Source organism: Mugil cephalus, chromosome 12 (genome assembly GCF_022458985.1).
Source record: "Mugil cephalus isolate CIBA_MC_2020 chromosome 12, CIBA_Mcephalus_1.1, whole genome shotgun sequence".
NCBI classification, from domain to species: Eukaryota; Metazoa; Chordata; class Actinopteri; order Mugiliformes; family Mugilidae; genus Mugil; species Mugil cephalus.
The window spans coordinates 8,973,776-8,988,461 of NC_061781.1; positions in this window are offsets into that span (position 1 = coordinate 8,973,776).

Sequence of the window (14,686 nt, forward strand, 5' to 3'; positions counted from 1 at the left end):
TAAGGTTAGATTAAAATTGAAACCAGGTAATATGAAACTACATCTGAAACTAGAACTGAAATTTAAACGGTTCCTCAAATGCCCCACATCTTACTGGAAACATCTGGCAGGTGTTTTGTGGTTTCTCTGCAGACTTCTGTTATGTCATTATATTTGTGGCATTGGAGGGTTTAAATCATCTGCTCTCAGTTCCTAACCACTAAATATAAAAAAAAGGAAAAAAAACACCACATGACCGTGCAGACTGAGATAAGAGGTTAGCGCCAGAATTTCCTGTGCCCGCAAATGACCCGACACCCAAATGACCCGACACCTGCCAGCTCATTTGCTTATTCCCCACGACTGAAGAGGCAGCTTCTTTCGGAGAACATTTGTCAGATCTCAGCACACTCACACAAGTGCTTTTAAAACTTATCACTGCATCTATTTTTACTTCTAAGCTCTTTGTGAGATTATCACATACAGTCCTATCTACAGTTTGCAGATCTGAAAAGCGTAAGGATTTAGGTGTGGCAATTTTACTGCAAATAAAAACTCGCGTCCGAGAGATTACGCCATGGCTACATTCAGTCTGGAAGCAACCAGACGCAAGTCTACACCAAACTGCACCAACAAAATTGTGAAACAGATTGTCAGAACCACCCTTGCAGTCCAGTTTTATTAAAATCGGAGGGTGTCGTCGCAGCGGAAATCACAGCCGTGCGTTAATGAGAAATCCCTATGTGCATCTTTTTTTTTTCCTCAAAAAAAAAAAAAAAAAAAAAAAGGAGCCATTATCAAAAGCGGTAAAACAAATGTGACAACCTCGGGATCGTCCTTTCTCCCTGGACCCTCATAAAGTCCCCACAGGGATGGTGTGATGAACGATTCAAGGCCAGCTCTGGCCCAGGGATGCTCCACTGAACCATGCTTTGATCTATCATCTGGCCTTCCCATATTAATGATGAGGTCACGGCGTTGAGGGTCATGGCATTGCTGATAAAAGCGCAAAGCCTGCTATTTGTTATGAGCCCAACTTGACTGATCATAACTCTTTTGATGAAAGGGGACATGATTTCACACCCCCACGCTGTCACTCCCAAGACATGCCCGCGTTCCTCATAATATACTGTCGCTGGAGGATCACAGTGAATGAGGCCTATCATAGGCAATGTAGAATTAAATGACGTGCTTGTTATTGTTCCTAGGACAATGATTACGGGGACAGTTTGTGACTCCAACCCTGCTGATAAACACACATGCGCTGTTAAAAGTGCATAAGTCGTGATTTGCAGCCATAACTCAGAGCAAAAAAAAAAAAAACAAGAACTGTGTATCTAATGTATCTTATGTGTTGAACTGGCCCACAGATAGGCTGAATAAGAGAATTGTGTTCCATTCAAGCAAGTATAACAGCACCACAAAATGCATCCTCCAAAATGGGTAAGGGTTTAATTACATCCTTTCTTACACAACATAAACTGAACATTAGTACAGTCATGAAGGTGGATTAAGTGCAGGACTCTTACACCAGAATGCCTTCATTTGCACTAGTGCACCTTATGAACCAGTAATGTTGAACGTGTAATGTAGTAGTAGTAGTAGGAGTAGGGTGGGCAACAGGTACAAAAAAATGAAACAAATGAACTAGAACTGAATGTGGGCAAAACAGGAAATAACTGACTTCTAACACACACAGTCAAATACAGTGTATTTGTTTTCATACCAGCAACGGAAGCTAAACTGAAAAACCAAAACCACCAACGACAGATTTTACAGTACAGACATTGTCTTGAGACAAGTTGTAATTTCAAAAAAAAACCTTTTGGACCTGGCATTCGTGTGAACGTTACTTAGGCATGTACCACCCACCTAGACCAGACCAGACACCCCCACCCCATAGCAATGACACTCCTTGATGGCAGCAGCCATCCCCAGCAGGATGGAGCGTGACACAGACACACACAAGAATGATTTAGAAACAAACAAAAAAATAACAAAAAAAAAAAAAACAGCACACAGTGTCGACCTGACCTCCATAGTCACTAGATCCCAAACTGATCTGTGGGAGGTCCCTCAACACACAGGGCCCAAAGACCTCCACTAACAACATTCTGTTTCCAGACACCCCAAGAAGACTCATATCCATCCTCTGATGAGTCACAACTGTTTTTGGAGGCACGAGGAAGACCTACACTAAACTAGACAGATGGTCATAATGTTATGCTTGATTGTGTCTGTGTGTAACATTAAGTTCAGTGTAGTAAAACAATCGGCAGGGTCAGTTTATTTTCCATTATCCATCCTCTTTGCTACATCCGTTGAACCAGAGGCACCGTTTGACTTAGCCATGTTTAATATAAAAGCAAACATATCAGGTTATATGGTAGGGTCATCTACCTAACTGAGGCCAGCCACAGACTAAAATGTGGGTTCATAGTGGGAAAGTTACACATGCAGCCTTCCCACCATGGTGCTCTTTGTGCTAACTCCAGTTTGCCTGACTGGGTCTTTGTATTTTATGTAGCTCTGGTTAAGAAGCTGTTTGGAAAATGTAAATGGTCTAAGGTCTGTAAGGAGCAGGAGGTCAAACACCTGTCTCAAAAAAAAAAAAAAAAAAAAAACCCTGCAAACACACAGCACTCACACAGTACTAACGCAAACGCAGGCCCACTGGCAACTGGCCGTCTCCTCTCAGTTTTATGTCCTCTCCCTTGATGAGCGAGTGGCATCAGGTGCACTCAATCACCCGCTGCAGCACGGGGGGGAAGGGCACCACCTGAAATCCAGAAAAAAAAGAGAAAGGAGAGAAAAACTTGTCATGCAACAATATGGTTTGTGATTCAATAAATCAGCCCACCACTGGGGTGATCATTACCCTGAGACAGTTCTCCTTCTTTTTGAGTTTTAATATAGAAAAGAAATTTGTTCAAAGTTATGGCAGCTACGCCACACTATCCCACATTCACTACATTTACATGGACTATACGTCCTCTCAACACAAGTAACATTATACTTATTAGATATTACAACTGCACTATTTGCATGTAGTCCATATAAAACTATTTCATAATATACACGTATTTACATGCCACATGAAATCCAACAGCCTACATTTTTAAACAACGTTGTTCTCATTATTAGTTTAAAATTAGTGTCCATGTCAGTCCAGATAATGACTGTCGCGCTCCTTGTTTCTCAATTTAGAGTTAACTGTTGGCAACCACCATTGTATAAAAATGTGGAGTTTTAACTTCTGTTGTTGTTCTGTATTTTCTGATGTTGTATCCCAGGTGCCTCTAGGTTTTATGTGTTGAGGATTTTTTTCTTCACATGCTGAATATACTCAAAAAGGAATTTTACAATTGGATTGAGAAGTGTGGTGTGTACCTTTGATAATGTATGCAATATGAAAATACTTAGATCATACAAAAACCCATATTAAGGTTTGACCGAATCGTTCTTCTATGGGTGAAATGAATGGCCATGATTGCAACATGTGGGATCAACGAGTTGTTCAAAAAAACAATTAGAAAAGAAGAACGAAGCAGGAATCAATGTGCATCTTGGATGTTTTCTTCTTTTAACTGAATTCCATGTTGCCAATGAAGTTGAGGATTTCCTTTTTCTTCCTCTGTTATATTTTCCTCAGGCTCACGCTTTGCTGGAGGCAGAACAGCTTTGCATAAAAAATGTATGTTCTATTTTTTTTCTGGAGTAATTTATATGCATATAACTTTTTGGATTATTTTATTTAGCTTCCATGTAAACAGTTATTTTGGAATCATGTTGTGATCAGGTTGACACTACATTGTCCATGTAAAGCATAGACTGTATATAAATATGGACAAGGCGTCCCCACTTCCTGACATGTTGGATTATACACTGTACTTATTTATTTTTTATTTTTTTCCTACTCTCACAGCCCCACAGGACCTCTTCACGCAGCAGTTGGCATGGCGACTTGTAGTGATCATGATGCCACATCCTGTTTCTAGAGTGTCAAATAGTTACCTAAAAACAAACAAACAAAAAAATGTATGAATCAGTAGTACTGACTACCTAAAATGAACTGAAACAATCCTTGAATTATTTGACAATTTATAGTTTAATTTTTTAAGTTGACCCAGGTCCCATCCACTAACATGGTGGAGGTGGAGCTTACGACTTATACTGCAGACAGACACCAGGAGGAGCTCTACTTGCTTTGGCTACACTTCGGAGGAGGTGTTCTGCCGTCCATCTCCATACTGTCTATGACGTTAACATAGTATTTGTTGAAATGAAAATGTCAGCTGTCTGTTTTAAAACGATAAATACCGAAATATCTGAGAACTAAATGATGCTATGACGCATGCTGCCCTTTTCACGTTCCCTCCACTTAATGTTGACAGCATTCCTTCCTGTGTTGATATGGTAGTAGGTCAAATGAGTAGGTCAGCTAATGATGGAGGAACCCAGCAGGTTCTCTGTGAATGTTAGCAGTGAGAATAAATGAAGCTGTCGACGTTTCACCCAATATATGGGTACACACATGCTTTCCAATCAATTTGAACTCAGCAAACAGAATTGTTGTAGTGACATTGTTACTGGCTAAAACCAACGCCACATACTCGTTCATATTCCCAAGGAGCTCTTGGGCAAGAAAGTCCATTATCATCATAAGCAAATGTTTCTCCATGCGTGCAGCCTTTACTGAGGCCATGCAACATGGGTGATGAAATTGCCTGGGACAACGTTAAAACCTGCATCGTTTTGTAAAATCAAGCACTTAAAGTAAATGTCTTTCCGTCTTCACATCTTTTCAGTTTATAAATCTGAATATGAACTTTAAATGTTTATCCAGACTGGTATTAAACTTGGCCGCGAGCACCGCACCATCCACTGAAGGTTGTTTCATATATATTCCCTGTATTACCCGTCTTAGAGTATAATCTTCAAAACATATTAAACTTTATCTGTCAGATTTCCCATAAAGTGCAACATATTCTCCCCTTGGTATCTATAGGGGTTCACTGAATGCATCTCAAACACTAGGGCAATCACTGTCCAGGTTGAGTGGCATTTCTCTCCGCACTCTCAGTCTAGAAGCCTCGTTCTGCTTCATTTAAGCCGACATCCGGCCGTAGAATGAGAAGAGCCGCCAGAAGAGTCTTCCCAGCCTTTTTGTGGGCGTCTGGACGTCATGGGCTCCTCTGTATTCATTAGCAGGCTAGTCACAGCGGTGCGATGGAGCGTATCCTCTGAGCGGCCTGTAGGGACTGTCAGCGGAGTGACGGAGACGGATCGCAGGTGGACCAGCGAGGAGACCTGCCATAGATTAACTCGTCTGCCAGCAGGGGGACTCCATGATGCCATTTGTTTTCAGCCCAACAGATAATTTTTCTAATTAACCTTTAAAAGCATTGCATGGTGTTGTATTCAGTGTGGAAAGGCTGCTGAATACCTGGCAGAATTTTTATATATTCCTGGGTGTTACAAAAATAAGAAATGTCTTTTCAAGTGATTGAAAAGACTTGAACTTCCTCGAACTGCAGGTCACGGCCTGTGGGTCAGAGGCTTGTCTATATGGACGTACTATACAGATCTATACATACTATATAGAACGTTCCCACTGCAAAATGTCATCTTGGATTTACCGCAAGATTAAAGAGTAGTCCAGCATATTGAGGGACCTAGAGATCACAGATCTATAAATAGGCCTGCCTGTGATATTTAACTTTGAGGATTAGACAATGTTGCACTCATTCGTTACAGAAAAATATTTATATCGATGATATCAATTTTGATATTTTCAACGGTATTAAAAAAATTGTTAAAGATATTTTCTATGAGGAACACATTTGTTTTCTAACAGCTGGATGAGAATACTGACTCAATTACATACATTAATTATGTGAATACAATGAGCCAATGCCTAGTTAGCCTAGCTAGCCTCATATTGTCCAAAAAAATCCACTGACCAGTGGAGCTAAATTTCCCTTATTTTTGGTTATGTATTACATTGTGTTGCAGTATCAAATGCTCATATCACACATTCACACATATCAAGTATACAAAATACATCCATGGGGGTCGAAAGCTCAGGCTTCCCTGTGCTTGAAACACTTACATTTTTTTTCTTCTACTTTTCTAAATAGTCTTGTATTTCCAGTACATAGTGTTTTTCTGCCTATGCATACTGAAAACTCTTAACAGTAACAATGACACCTCTACCCACTCGTTCTCGCGAATGCTCACATTCTCACAGTGTCTTCCTAGAGGACACCTCAACATATGGTTCATGTACCAGGGATTGAGCTGCTAACCCTCTGGTTTGTGGACAACCCTCTCTACCAGCTGAGCTTCAGCTCATTACGGATTTCTTTATACATCCATGTGCTTCAGGCACAGCATGACTACAAGGTCAAACTACAAACGGTCTTCTTAGTAAATGTAGTAAATGTACACGTCCTCATAAAACCGTGTATATATACATATGTGCACCAATATAAAAAAAGGCAGGAAATGAATGCAATCAACCTCGAGGTGTTTGTAATCAGTTGGACAAAGCAGAGTCAACATAGCAAAAAAAAAAAAAAAATTGTATTTCCCAACATATACGATTTTAAGGATTTGAAGAGTTCTTCGTATTTATATAGGTCACTGAGTCTATTTCAAACCAAAGAAAAAGAAAAAGACTTGTTTTCTCAAATCACCAGACACCATTTACAGCATGCTGTGAAAGTTTGTCTTATCTCTCCGAGTATAACCAAGTGGACTCAGGACACTCAGTGTCAAACCTCGCATTAACCATCACATGTTGCCCCTAGGGCAAGAGACTCTCTCCTCTGCAAATACATCCAAAATGGCTATCCCAAGAAGATTTCCTCGAGCCTAGAGACGTTCATGCTTTAGATTAAAAAATGTGTAATTCCATAGCCATCTGGCTCGAGAAAAGGAATTTAAGAGCTGTGTGGATGCCAGCTCGATGCCACATCTTGGAATGGGCTATTGCTTTCCAAATAGCTCTGGGCTCTGTCCCTGTATTGCAATAGCGTTAGCTTGTTTTCTGTCTGCCCTCCCCTCTTCACAAAGTTTAAAAAGTAATCTTTTCTCAGAGCATGGCTGTTTTTGATAAGGAATCTAAACTAGGTCAAGGACTCGGAGTAAAGTCATTGAACAGTAATTAAAGCACCCGCCGATGCTACAGTTCAAAATGTCCCCACCATGAGCTTTGAGATAGAAATCCATTCAAGGATTTGGAGAGCCTTTGTTTCATTCTCCTCGTGAGTAAAGTCATTTTAGTCTTTCTTTTTTTTTTTTTTTTCCTGGGAAATGGAGTAATTAAGTGCGCTCAGTTATTATCAAGTCACTGGAGGGAGTTGAGGAGTTCTGCCTGATCACCTATAATGTCTACATCGGCTAATGTCCACTCATCCAAAGGAGTGGCAGTGGGGTGATGGCAGATCAGGTGACCGGGATGGACGGCATCTGCTTCTTTTTCCTGAACTCTACACTGATAATACATTGTTATATTATTTTTGCACGTATCCGAATTACTTTTTTTTTTAAATTCAAACATGACTTGCATGTATACTGTAAGTACTGCCAGAAAACAAATACGGTATGTTATATTCTTGTATGAGTTGTAAATGTGCCGTGTAATCCTCAGTAATCCTTACATCTGACGTCCATATGTCCATTAGATAATTTTAGTATTTTACAGTAACCGTTGGTTCCTCATGAGAATAATGAAAAGTCTAAATATTAAGATTTTCTACACAATACGGTTTCAGCACCCCAGTCCCTAATAGGAAGTTCTGAAAGTCAGCAAAAAAATAAATAAACTGAAATATATGCAGATCTGGGGAACAATATGTGAACTAATATTCTCACCAATGGGACCACCATTGCCTTGTGAAATTCATAATCCCCCTCTGTAAGAAGATGATATTTGGCAGCCACCTCCGTCTACTGTAACATTGTGCCTATGGTCTTTTTGCGTCTTTAGGAGAGCCACTGGCTGAGCATTTGAAGTTTTTAATCTGGCGCTCCAGAGACTAAGGTCACCTTTCACTATCCCCCTCTCTCTCTCTCTTTTATTTGCTCTTGCTTGGTTCTGGCAACCGTGCTATTTCACACACTATTAAAAGAAATCTGCTAATGCGAGGAGCGAGGTCTTGGCTTGTGGAATGGAAAATGATGGCATTTCTGAATTCTGTCTCTCTAAAAAATACCCTGGGCGTCGTGTGCAGGGTTTATGACCCTAAGATTAGTCACTTTTCGGAGCTGGATGTACTGCCCTGGGCTATTTCTGCCAGAAACTGATTTTCATATTGATGTGCGACGTTGAACCCTCTCCAGTCCACATATTGGCTCATGCATCACCTGGACTCCGCAGCTGTCAAGTCTCAGTGATAGCAAGTGAAGCAGACGATTCCTCTCTTAATAAATAAACAAGTGTGACACTGCAAGTACATATTATGTTCCCCAGACTCAAGGCACTCGGCTACGCATCGCACATTTCATTACTATTAACATGACGCGGTGTTCCATCTCTATTTTGTCACGGTTTTTCTGTTACAAACAATTGTATATATTACATTTGTTCCAACAAGAATGCTAAATAATAACTGACCTCAGCCCATTTGTTTTTCTATGGCTTTTAAACATCAAAATAAAATGCATCTGCGAAAAGAGAAACCCCATATTAAGCCCTAGACGTGCTGCACGTGAATGTATGAGTAACCTTCGTGTACCGGCACCAGCAAAAGTGAGCGTAGGTTATAAAACCTGCAATATACTTCACACTACTGGTCCTTTTCACCCTTGTCAAGAAAAAAAAAAAAAAAAGAGCAGTTGGGGAATTACATGGAGCAGAGCTTTGCATGTATTACACACTAGAAGACTAAGGAGAGATTATCCAAGGCCAGATGTGTCTCTCTCCAAGGAAAAAAACATGCAGTCCGCTAAGAAGCAGCCGTATCCTGCCACTGGTAAGCGTCAAGCAGCAGGGCGTCAGCGGTCTGCTGTCTGGAGCATCGCGCCGGCTGTCTCCCAACATGCAAGATTTCAGGTTTTAGGAAGGGGCCGCCTTTTAATGTTGTCGACACATCATCCATCATACTTTAGACAAACATTTTCCAACTTGACTGACTGACGGTAATGCAGCATTAGCCTCTGTTTGCTCAGAGGCAAATGTCACGCCTGTTTATACATCGCGGAGAGCAGAAAATAAGGAGAGTTCAGATTTAGTCGGCGAGCAGACCTGTTTCGCTGATTCCGAGCGAGAGAGTGTTTGTTGCTGAGGGTGCTGCAAAGCAAGGCGAGGACCTCTAAAGCAAAAATTACACATCACTCTGTATCCCTAATACCGTCACACTCACTTTTGTCTGGATTAAATGTAAAGAAAGTATTCTTTTATGAGCATCTCAAGGTAACAGTTCTCTTGTAGTTCATGAGCTATGACTCCAAAGCAAAGAAACCAGCATGCCTCTCCAGGTACAGAATTGCGTTTTATTGAACCAGGGCTTGTCAGCGTTTTTGGTGAGCTGGTAAAATATAATTGTGTCATCCTTTATAAAGCAGTGTTGGGTTGACAGCACACACAGGAGCTTCATTACTCTGCTTTTTATTGGGGTGTGAAGAAGGGACATTCTCCTGGTGATGAATAACGTCTCTCTCGCATGAAGTCAAGGTAAAACACACTCACGGTGGTGGCGTGCTCCACTGGATGTACATGGATCATTTAAAATGAAATCAATTCAGCTGAAGAATTAGAGCTGGTTGCCATAATGGTTTTTATCTGACGCACATCAATACCTGTATTGATTTGCAGGGCGGAATCGAATCTTGGGAGAACTGAGCGGGAGGGGGGGGAAGAAAAAAAATGCTACGTACCAAAAATCTGAGTGCTGCTGCAAGAAATGTACCACGGTGTAGAGTGACATCCGTTAATCCATCAAGGTTTTATTCACACGCTAATGGAGTTCCAAACTAAGTGTCTGAAATCCCTTTAGACTTACACTTACAGTATGTTCTTAATTTGGTTGTGCGCTTGTGTGTTTTGCAAATAATCTGCCTTTTTTTTTTTTTGTTGGAGAATTTAGAAATCTGATTTACTGCGGTGTTGTTCAGAAGTAAATAAAAAAAAAAACACCATTTACGGTTGTGGATTTCACAGAACATTTCCACTGGAAATGCCATTTATTTTAATTTTCTCTACTAGTTAGTGTTTGGGGGAAACTCATCATTATGTCTCTGTCTTTAATAGAAAGAAGCTAGCTTCAGAGTGACTCACAGCTCACGAAATGAGATTACAAATACCCCCCATTCACCTGTACTGTGATTTATCAAGTTCAACAACCATCTTTATTGTGTTTGGGTGCCTCACCAGGGCCGTAAACACTTTTTTATGGATAGACAGCGGAACTGTTTGACAATTTAGCAGAACATTTCATTAGAATGGGTTTAGCCGGAAACAACGGTGAGGGGAAATAAAGCGCAAAGGCCCGAGGATCCTGATCGTAAGTTATTAAGGCTGGAAGGAGTCGCTCATGGGACTCGCACTTTAAATAGAAGTGCGGAGTTTCCAACTTAATTTCCTATGCACAATCAAGCCCGCACCCATGAGAGAGAGGATATTTAAGATCCAATGAATGGGATGTGAGCCAGAAACGGCATTTAATAAAAGCAAAAGACGAGATACAAGTTGATTAATGCAATGAAGTATAATAAAGCCGTAGCAGGTCTGTAGGGAAATGTTAGGTTTTATTTCTTTTTTTCTTATGACGGGGATTAAGTACAAATATCCCTGCGACTGGTATTAACCACGGCCGGGATTGCTCTGTTTCAAGATCAGTTTTTGGTGAAAGTCCTGTATCTCCGCAGTAATATAGCTGCGGGAGAGACAGCCCTCATCCTCAGTAATAACAGTAATAAAACACAGCTGATATCATCTGTAGGGTTCAGATGATAACGGGTTTTTAAAGGCCTCTGTTGATAGACTAGAGTCACCGATAGTCGCCGTGGCAGTATTCCGCATCCTTAATTTGGCCATTTTCAATCATGACACAATGATTTGTCAATGGTTGTGGCAGATTTCCTTTCTTATCCAGCAGCATCACTAAACCTCTAAACATTACTTATTTATTTTTCATTCAGTCCCAGAGTAATTAAATCCTGTCTGAGCAGCTCCTCCAGTGAGAGTGGGCCTCTTCACTAGTGCAATTATACATGCTGGGCTACATTAAAGTTAAATGCATGAGCCATACTCGCACAATTATATATGACGTATAATAATTAATATAAAACTATATACATATACAGTATATCAATTTGACAGTTTAGTCCTAGATTTGTCAGTCAATAAAAGGGCTGCTGATAAACAGTAAGCTTTCAAACTGACAATATCTGAGGCCAAACTTCATGAGGAAACAACCTACGCTGTGTTAGGTTTCCGTGTTTTCTTCCCTCTGCGTCCCGCAACAACAAAACGACGAGCACAGCCCCCCGACACCGAACCATGTGAGTGACGTTTGGCGAGGGTAAACGTCACCGAGTGTAATTAAGGAGGATCTCGCCCTCAGGAACTCTCCCATTTGACAAAGTGAACAAGTGACAGTGACTCTTTTTTTTTTTTTTCCATCAAACCAGCAAACACAGGCTTAAAAGAGCATGGCTTTAAGTCAATATCAAGTTGTTTCTCAAAATTGTTATCACGGTTTGTCAGGCACACATGAAATTCTTCTGAAGTATTTTTTCACTTGAAGTTCTACAGTTGCCGCAGCAAAACAACTAAACCGGAGTACACTACCAGTCAAAAGTTTGGACACACCTTCTCGATCAATTCAAAGGAAAATGTGTAAAAACTTTGGACTGGTAGTGCACATAGTTTCTGAACTCTAAAACTGTGCTGGGTTATCTGTAATTGACCAAAAAGTGAACAGAAGGGGTCAATTAGTGGCATTTTTGATCTGGTTTATCTCTAACACACTACCGATACAGGAGTGGGCACGCGGGATAAATATGGCGCCATAGATTATCCGTGGCAATTCTCCACATTCACACACACACACACACACACACACACACACACACACACACACACACACACACACACACACACACACACACACACACACACCGGAGCAGTCTTGAAGATCAGAGTACAAGGCCTTGAATCACTAGATTAATGAGACAGACAAAGGTAAACTTGATTAGAGCAGAGTCAGGGAGCCCCTGTTCCACCCATTCTGATTTGTGGTTAATCGCCTTGGATTGATTGAAGCCTGCGAGTCTATGAGATCGCTTGTGTGCAGCAGAATTCACTGTGAGCAACAGAAAAAGACTGGAACGGGAACTGGAATTTCCGCCATGCACAAATTGATGTTAGGCTTTTTTTTTTAAAGTCCTAAAAATCATCAATCAAACTGCCACATTCAGCAGCACTCAGACCTGAGGAGGACAGACGCCATATAACAGCAGCTGCTAAACAGGACTAATTCTCCAGAATGAAATACGCCGCAGAGGTCGGCCATTTACAGGACTGGCATCAGAGCTATATTTCAAGGCCCGGCCGCAGCTTCTGCCCATTAAAGGGTGTGTGATGTATTTTAGGGCCGCTTTATGTCCCGCTCTGGTCTCAGAGAGGGCTACACGCTGACATGATGGCTGATAGGAGATGCCTCTGGCTTGATACTGGCTCTCCATACTGGGAGAGCCATAGATGAGGAGCCACATTAAAGAAGATAGACATCTGAAGAGTCAATTTAGCCAAACAGGGTGTATGCAGTTTAGAAAAATACTAAAATGCCTTTATTGTTTTGCCTTCATAGATAAGAAAAATATGGAGACAACAGCTTAAAATGACAAAGGTACACATTAACATAACTGGAATAACTATAAATAATTTTTATGGATGCTAAATAACACCGAGGCATCCTTTAATACCTTTTCAAGGTAAAAAAAAATATATATATATATATTTGTAAAAGCTGCAGAACATGATACAGGCTATAACAACCCTCAGTGAAGTGAAAAGTCCTCTTGGCTTTAATCCTAGGCAGCACTAAAAGGCAGCAAATACAAAATACACTGTGCTGATTTCACAAATGAATATGCCCCCAAAACAAGCTTACTGTTCAAATCACAGGGACAGCATGAAGAAGACCCTAAAGCCTACTCAGGTTGAGACGTAACAATAATATTCCCACGCCGAACACATGGCCCGTTTCCTCATTAAGGATGAGTGAAGGTGCACAGACGAGCGCCAGGGGTCAGAGGTTCAGCTCTGATCACCGACCACGTGGACCGATCGGAGGGCTCGTGACATACAGTCACGTCAAAATGTTGCCGCTGCACCTTGATCGGTATGTTGACGTGGTGAGTGTGGCTTCACTATAATAAGCCTCTGTGTTCAGTGCATGGCCAACACGAAGCCGATGGGGTTCATATGGAAATAGCGGCGCACTCCAGACACTCTTGAGCGACGTGCCTCCTCATTATGGCATCAGCTAATAAGCAGGTGGCAGAAAGTAAATAAAAACAAGATCCTGTGAGCAGTATAGCAATATCCAGCTGTTCAGGCACTCTTAAGCGTAATCAATCACCTGGAAAATAAGGCGATCCGTGAATATTTCATCAGATTCGTCTAGCCGAGAACTTCTCCTACGATAAGACACCAACTGGCACGTGAGGTAAATAGTTCTTGAAGAGCATTAGCGGCAAACGGTGTATTGAGGTTGATTATCTCTGTGACTAATGCTCTGTCACTCTGTGGTGCGAGAGGGCCCAGCGAGGACCCCCGGTAATGGAGCCTGAGCAGGTGTTGAAAGCCCACTGACATCAGGGGGGTGTGCACTGACAAGAATTTCTGATGAATTTCAATTACTGATCTATTAAACCTAATGAAGTAAATGAGCAGCCAGAATACATTTGCAGGATAGCTTGAGACAAGGGCTCAGGCCGTTTGACAGGATTTCGTGAGCGTGCGCAGCTGCGGCAGACGGCATGGGGTTTGTGCTACTGTCAAAAAAAAAAAAACGCCTCTGAATGAGCCTGATGAGTGAAGCCAAAATAAAGGTATGATGTTTAGTATGTTAAATAAAAGTTGGTGCTCTCACTCGCGTCTGTCATGTGAAGCCTAAACGTAAGGTCAGTGTGCCATCTGCTGGTGATAGTGCAATACAGCACATGTGCAGGTTCGCTCTATTTTTCAGGCACGCAGCACCATCTGCTGGCTTTATGGTGAATAACATCACAGTTAAAACAGAAGAAGACCAGTGCAGTCTCTGGTATTCATTTGTGTGGATGTTACTTAGACATGTACCACCCACCTAGATCAGATCAGGTACCCCCACCACACAGCAATGACACTCCTTGATGGCAACATCCATTCCCAGCAGGATACAGCCTGACACAGAATTAAGAAGGTGGTCATAATGTTATGTCTGATAGGTGTATATACTGTATGTGGGCAGCAGGAGCCAGCTGACATAGCTTTCTCTTTCAGTTCTATTTTTAGTCTCTTTACTCTTGAGGGAACTATATGGTCTTAGACAGATAAGAAATCTCAGTATGTTAGAGGTAAATAAAAAAAAAAGAAAGAAGAAAATAAAGCAATGCTGTGAGAGCAATGAGAGTGAGAATGGATTGTTAAGTTGTGGATTGAAAAACGACAATGGCCAATCCTTCCACACACAGGGAATCAGTAGAGGAATTCTCG